This window comes from Macrobrachium rosenbergii, chromosome 22, assembly GCF_040412425.1.
Source record: "Macrobrachium rosenbergii isolate ZJJX-2024 chromosome 22, ASM4041242v1, whole genome shotgun sequence".
NCBI lineage: Eukaryota > Metazoa > Arthropoda > Malacostraca > Decapoda > Palaemonidae > Macrobrachium > Macrobrachium rosenbergii.
The window spans coordinates 48,095,918-48,103,390 of record NC_089762.1 but is presented as its reverse complement, the minus strand read 5'-3'; the positions used below and the strand labels follow the sequence as shown (position 1 = coordinate 48,103,390).

General features: G+C 39.3%; 1 protein-coding gene across 2 annotated transcripts in view; it reads right to left on the bottom strand.

Moving 5' to 3' along the window:
- The window catches only part of LOC136850851 (uncharacterized protein DKFZp434B061-like), a 168,360-nt gene extending 167,705 nt beyond the window's left edge, over positions 1–655 (bottom strand). For both annotated transcript variants that reach the window (XM_067124880.1, XM_067124881.1), the window contains exon 1: positions 454–655. The gene's annotated coding sequence lies outside the window, so the exon portion shown is untranslated. The remainder of the gene's footprint in view (positions 1–453) is intronic.
- Positions 656–7,473: the final 6,818 nt, after the last annotated feature.

Genomic DNA, 7,473 nt, shown 5'->3' with positions numbered 1-7,473 from the left:
AATGGTATTAGAAGTATAGGTAGGAAATTTCTCCCCTCAATGTTTGATATTGTCCTTGCAATGTTTAGAATACTAGATCATTTGTTTCCGAATTCTATATATATATATATATATATATATATATATATATATATATATATATATATATATATATATATATATATATATATATATATATATATATATATATATAGTCATTATTATTTTATTGCAGAAGTAGATAGTCATCGTTACACGTACCTAATATGATTCAGAACTAAATTATTAATTTTTAGACCTATTTGTGACCCTCATGATACCCTCCAAATGCCCAAAAAGCAATGAAGTGTATGCCATATACCTCGCCCCCCTTCCCCCCACTGACATCACAGACAAAACAGAGACTCAGATCGAACGCAATCCGATGTTATCGCAGATAGATACACAGACTCCTTCCGTGGTTATATTACTCACCGATTATCGTGGGGGGTGGGTCAGTTGCAGCAGCAGCAGCAGCTATGCGGTTCAAGAGAGACAGAAGATTGGATATGGGGGGAGGGGGAAGAGAAAAAAAACAGGAGGGGGGGAAGAGAGGAGGAGGGGGTTATCCTTCCAGCCCTGTGCCAATGGGTCGCGTCACCGTCCGTGCTCTTCCCGCCACTGACAGACTCACACTAACACCCCCTGTTGTACCTGGCGTGTCTCTGACTCCTCACGTGTGGCCGGTATACGGGGACCCTCCCCCTGGGGCCTCCTCTCGCCCTGTCCCCTCCCTAGCCATCACCCTCCCCAGGTCCCCATCCCCTCCCCTGACTGACTCCTCCTCCTCCTCCTGCACCTCGGCCCCCATCATGCTGTCTGTGTGCCGGAAACATCTTGCAACTGCTCTTTTCGTTTGGTTATTTAAAAGTCTTTTTAGTGAATGATTCGGTTCGTTGAGAAAACGAGATGTTTTTATCGTTTGATTTTCACTTTTACAATCAAGAAAACGTTCGTGGATCCTAAAGGGGGTGGGGGACCGAGTGCCACAGGTAGGTCTAGGAAAAGGATGCGCTAGTAGGTGCTTCGCCCACCTGTAGAGCCGTTGTTACCTCACCCTCCCCCTCCTCCCATTCGTCCCCTCAGGCTTTCCTCACTCCTCCACCTCATCTATACAGACCCCCTACCTCCTACATTCTCCCTCTCACCCATCCCCTATATTGGTACACACACAGAGGCACCCTTTTAGTCCATTTCAACCTCTCGGCCCCCATTTCGCGTCGTTGTTGAACCTGACTTCGCTAACCATTTTTTTCTATTTTATTTTTCCCCTTTTCCTTTATTTTTCCTTTTTTATTATTTGCTTCACTTGCCACAGTTCAGTTTCATCAGAACCTCTTTTTTTTAAGCCTTTTTCATTCTAATGCTCTTTTTTGTCATGTCTTTTTTTCCAGCTAGTTTTTTTTGATACCTGAAGCTTTGCCGTTTATGCGTTTCAGATTATTATTATTATTATTATTATTATTATTATTATTATTATTATTATTATTATTATTATTATTATGTGTTTATTTAATATATATCTCCCTCTGCTGTTTATATTGTTTATTAATATTTATAAACATGAAACCTAACCAAAATTCGATTTTATTTTATTATAGTACATAGCCCTTTTAGACATTGATCGAAAATCGAATCTGGCGTATCTTTTAAAGATGCTGAGACGTGCATAATATCTATTGGATATGAGGGCAGCTCAAAGAAGAGCTCTGAATTCGAAAGAAATTTGGAAGGACAAAAATAGGGCTGATTTTTTTAAAGGGATCGTGATAAAGAAACAAGTAAAAAATGCGCCGAAGCTTCTTCTGCGCAATAGAGCCTGTGCAGCGTATAATCAAGGCCACCGAAAACAGATCTATCTTTCGGTGGTCTCGGTATAATGCTGTATGAGCCGCGGCCCTTGAAACTTGAACTACTGCCCGGTGGTGACTTGGCTTATATGGTTGCCAGAAGCACGATTATGGCTAGCTTTAACCTTAAATAAAATGACAACTACTGAGGCTAGAAGGCTGCAATTTGGTATGTTTGATGATTGGAGCGTGGATGATCAACGTACCAATTTGTAGCCCTCTAGATCTGAGGGCGGACAGAATAAAGTGCGGACGGAAAGACAAAGCCGGCGCAATAGTTTTCTTTTACAGAAAACTAAAAAGGGAAATACTAGGCCAATGTAAAATTCGAAAGCATTGTGTTTTTGAAGGAATTTGTTTTAAAAGGATGAAAGAACAGGTGGCGTCACACGAGTTCGGGTTCTGACAATTTTTAACATCGATGTCCTAAGTCATTGTGACGTCAGAATAAAGTTAAAATCTGGGGTATTTTCTCGTCTAAGGGGGTGGGGTGTGTCACTCGAATGTAAATGGCGTCTCGTGTGCAGACGTACGCGCATGCGCGCGGTAGCGTTGTTGAAATCGCTGATAATAATGATGGCTTTCAAGCTTCAAATAGCGTTGATGAGTCCCTCAGGCCTGCTTATAATGGAGTTAATTAGATGCTAATTATCCCTGTTGTCTGGTTTCCGTATATAAATGTATATTAATTATGTATTATGTATATATACATATACGTATATTTTACATATTTATAATTTGTATATTTATACAAATATAAATATAAATATATATATATATATATATATATATATATATATATATATATATATATATATATATATATATATATGTATGTATGTATGTATGTATGTACGTGTGTGTATGTATGTATGTATGTATGTATGCATGTATGTATGATTGTATATTGGTGAAGACAGTGATCACATTTTATATTCATGTTTAAACTGCAAAATCATGGATAGGATCCAGTTTTACATCCCTACATAGAAGGCTCCCCAGACACCCATCAACCCCACCCCAACACACACACACAAACACAATGCGCAATTCACCTCTATCCTGCAAGCTCTTCCCAGCTTCCAGAATGAAGAAGCTCCATTCTGTCTCTCTCTCAGCACACCTCTCACACCATCCATCCTATCGTGACCTTTCGTAGAATGATTAATACCTTGCTTGCAGGGCTATACAATATAGCCCTTGCGTAGAAGATAATGAGGCTTGTTTTTTCTCAAAAGCCGTCCCATTAACGAGATGCATAATTAAGAGGGTATTGAACCTGCCTTCATTGTTCGAGAGACAGACTGCCTAAATTAGCGTCGCTTGAGTGTTCCGGCAATATTGTGTTCCAGCAGTTTTGTGTTCCAGCAGTTTTGTGTTCCAGCAGTTTTGTGTTCCATCAGTTTTATGTTCCAGCAGTTTTGTATTCCAGAAATTTTGTGTTCCAGCAGTTTTCTGTTCCAGCAATTTTGTGTTCCAGCAGTTTTCTGTTCCAGGAATTTTGTGTTCCATCAGTTTTGTGTTCCAGCAATCATGTGTTCCAGCAGTTTTGTGTTCCAGCAGTTTTGTGTTCCAGTAATTTTGTGTTCCAGCAATTTTGGGTTCCAGCAATTTTGTGTTCCAGCAGTTTTGCGTTGTGGAGGATCAGAGGATGAGTTGAGCACACAACAGGGTTAAAATCTTTAAAAGGTAAAATCAGTAGAAAGTTAATGATTTAAGCGAATGTTTTTCTTTATATTACAAGTTTCATCGCTCCAAATAAGCATAGGTATATGTTCCAGTAGAGCATGGAATTCTATATTACATTGAAATTCAGAAAACAACGCACAAATTAACTAGTTCAAAAGAGGCGTTACGACCCTTGATAGATTCAGTTTCCTGCAGATGCGCGTAAAAGAGTAGAAGATAAGGCATAGGACCGATTTGAAGAAAAGAAGAAGAAGAAGAAGAAGAAGAAGAAGAAGAAGAAGGAGAAGGAGAAGAAGAAGAAGAGGAGGAGGAGGAGGAGGAGGGCATGGCCACCGATTTTGAAGAAGAAAGAAGGAGAAGAGGAGGAGGAGGAGGAGGAGGAGGAGGAGGAGGAGGAGGCCACCGATTTGAAGAAGAAGAAGAAGAAGAAGAAGAAGGAAGAAGAAGAGGAGGAGGAGGAGGAGGAGGAGGAGGAGGAGGAGGAGGAGGAGGAGGAGGAAAGAGAGAGAAGAAGAAGGAGAAGGAGAGAGAGAGAGAAGAAGAAGAAAGAGAGAGAGAGAGAAGAAGAAGAGAGAGAGAGAGAGAGAGAGAGAGAGAGAGAGAGAGAGAGAAACTGAAACTAAACTAATCAGAATCTTCTTTTGAGATCATTCCAAACACGAGGGTGAAAGGTCAAGTTACCTGGGGTTATTTTTCTCTTGATTCTACCATTCAGAGGGGATCTTAATTACCCCGGCTCAGCTGATGTCTTTGGAAACTCCGAAAGGTCGAAGGTCAGACGATATCTACTTTACTTGACATTTTTTTTTTTTCCCTCGATAGAGGGAAGGTTTTAAAAACTTATTTTCATTGATTGGATTTGAATGCTAGTTCTACATCATTAACGGAGGGAATTTCATTTTTTTATTAAATGTTATTCTTTGAGATGAGAAGATAAGAGACGCCCTCTAGATAACTGTGACAGATAGAAATAATGAGATTCATTTTCAGTCCGAGGTAAAAAACAAAGCTCGTACGGTGTGCGGTTTTTTTTTTTTTTTTTTTTTTTTTGCTTTTCTGAAAGCAATCTATACTTCAGTCAAACTCATCGGTATAGTCACTATTAAATAATTTAATCTTATATACTTGAGCAGAGCAGAAAAAGTTAGAGGGCCCATGTTTCTATCTCGAATATATAGCTGCAACCCCTTTCGTTCCTTTTACTGCACCTCCTTTCATATTCTCTCCCTGTCATCTTACTTTCCACCCTCTCCTAACAATTGATTCATAATGCAACTGCTTTGAGGTTTTCCTCCTGTTACACCTTTCAAACCGTTTACTGTCAATTTCCATTTCAGCGCTGAATGACCTCATAGGTCCCAGTTCTTGGCCTTTGGCCTAAATTCTATATTCACTTCAGTTCAGTACACCACTGGGCTTAATAGAAACCGAAATCCCATTGAAGACGCTCTCAAGCGTCCTCATATTTTGCCAGGTTGTCAATTAACTCAATTTCACGGCTTAATAGACGGCTCTTATCTCTTTAATTTCCCTAATATTGACTCGAAAGGTGATTTCGGGTAGCCCGTTGAACTGGCCCTCGGTTTACCGAATGAGATTATATTGGAGTGGCGGAGGCTTTAATGGGTTCAGATGCTGCTTTGCTTCTTGAGATGTGGTCAAGACTAATCGATGGAAATGCTTTTACTTCTTATATTGAAATCTATATTTTATATATTATATATATATATATATATATAATTATATTTATATATCAATATATATATTTATATGTATATATATAAACATATATATATTATATTTATTTATATTATATATATATATATATATATATATATATATATATATACATAAATAAGTATAAGGACAATATATATATATATATATGTATGTATGTATGTATTATGTTTATATGTCTATATTGTATTATATATATACATAAATAGTATACAGTATATATTATATATATATATATAATCAGTCTTCTTTATTAGCAGTGTTATTATATTTCTGCTAGTAGTTGTGTGTTGTATTTATGTATACCATTTATATATCTAGTTTTTAGTTTTATGAAAGAAAACTGTCTGAGATGGTATTATCTGTGTTCATTCACCTTTTCTGTTCACACTTTTTTGTCCGCCCTCAGATCTTAAAACTACTGAGGAGGCTAGAGGGCTGCAAATTGGTATGTTGATCATCCACTCTCCAGTCATCAAACATACCAATTTGCAGCCCTCTAGCCGCAGTAGTTTTTATTTCATTAGTTTAAGTTGCCATGAGTAACACAGACCACAAAACAGGCGACCGTGGCCATTTGTAAAAGTTTCACGGGCCGTGGCTGAGAGTTCCATACACGCCGTACAGAAAACTCGTTTGCGCCGAAGAAACTTCGGCTCAATTTTTTACTTCATATCGTCAGACGAAGATTCACAACTAACATCCGTAAAAAAAAAACCGCATTTAAAATCGCCTTCAGGAAAAGAAACGAGATAATAAACCAGAAATAACAAACCAGAAGAAACGAAGGTTTTAAAACCTGAAGGCTCCCTACCTGGAATACTGTGGACCCCTTTCCACAAATCGGGTCGAAGGTAAATGTTTTGGTGAACCCGGTCGATGCTCTGGAGATTCCGGGGGGTTGGTTAATCTGGGGTTTGATCTCGGAGGGAAAAAATATTGCTCCCTTCGCAGGGGCCGACCTGGGGAGAGAGAGAGAGAGAGAGAGAGAGAGAGAGAGAGAGAAATTTATAAGTACAGCTGACTAATTAATAAGTACAAAACAACAGAGAGAGAGAGAGAGAGAGAGAGAGAGAGAGAGAGAGAGAGAGAGAGAGAGAGAGAGAGAGAGAGAATTATAATAAGTGCAGCAGAGCAATAAATAAATACAAAACGACAAAGAGAGAGAGAGAGAGAGAGAGATAGAGAGAGAATTTATGAGTACAGCAGAGTAATGAATAAATGCAAAACGACAAACAGAGAGAGAGAGAAAGAGAGAAATTTATAAGTACGGTAGAGTAATTAATAAGTGCAAAACGAGAGAGAGAGAATTATAAGTACAGCAGAGTAATGAATAAATACAAAACGACAAAGAGAGAGAGAGAGAGAGAGAATTATAAGTACAGCAGAGTAATGAATAAGTACAAAACGACAGAGAGAGAGAGAGAGAGAGAGAGAGAGAGAGAGAGAGAGAGAGAGAGACGAACTTCAAAATCGAACAACGCGTGCAATAGATAGACAACCAAAATGACACCCGAATGAAGTAGGCGACCGAGGGGAGAGAGAGAGAGAGAGAGAGAGAGAGAGAGAGAGAGAGAGCTCACAGAGGCTTAAGAGAGGTAGAGGATGAAATCCCTTGGGAGGCGGAGGAAAGGCTTGTGAATTTGAAGCCGTGTTTTGTTGGCGGCTTCCGAGTTACAAAGGCGGCCGCCATATTTTTAGCCACCACGAGCGGTGTTGGCCAGAGGCTGCGTTTCTTTCCTCGTCCATATTTTGCTTATTAGCGGAAGAAATGTCTTTAAGCTTTGTCCAGTAATACTGCTGATGGCTGTGGGGTTGACGGTGTCAAGGGGCAGGTCTATCTTAAAGGGGTTATCAAGAAATTATTAAAGAAAATATGGGTACCATTTTTTTACTGGGTTGGTCTCTCAAAAAGGGGTTGTACCCCTAAGGGGGTTAGTGCCGTCAGTGCACCTCATTACTTAATGTTCTTTGCGGCGTCCCTTCGGCCCCTAGCTGCAACCCCTTTCGTTTCTTTTACTGTACCTCCTTTCATATTCTCTTTCTTCCATCTAACTTCTTTCCTCTCCTAACGATTGATTCATAGTGCAACTGCTTTGAGGTTTTCCTCCTGTTACACCATTCAAACCTTTTACTGTCAATTTCCATTTCAGCGCTGAATGACCTGGTAGGTCCCAGT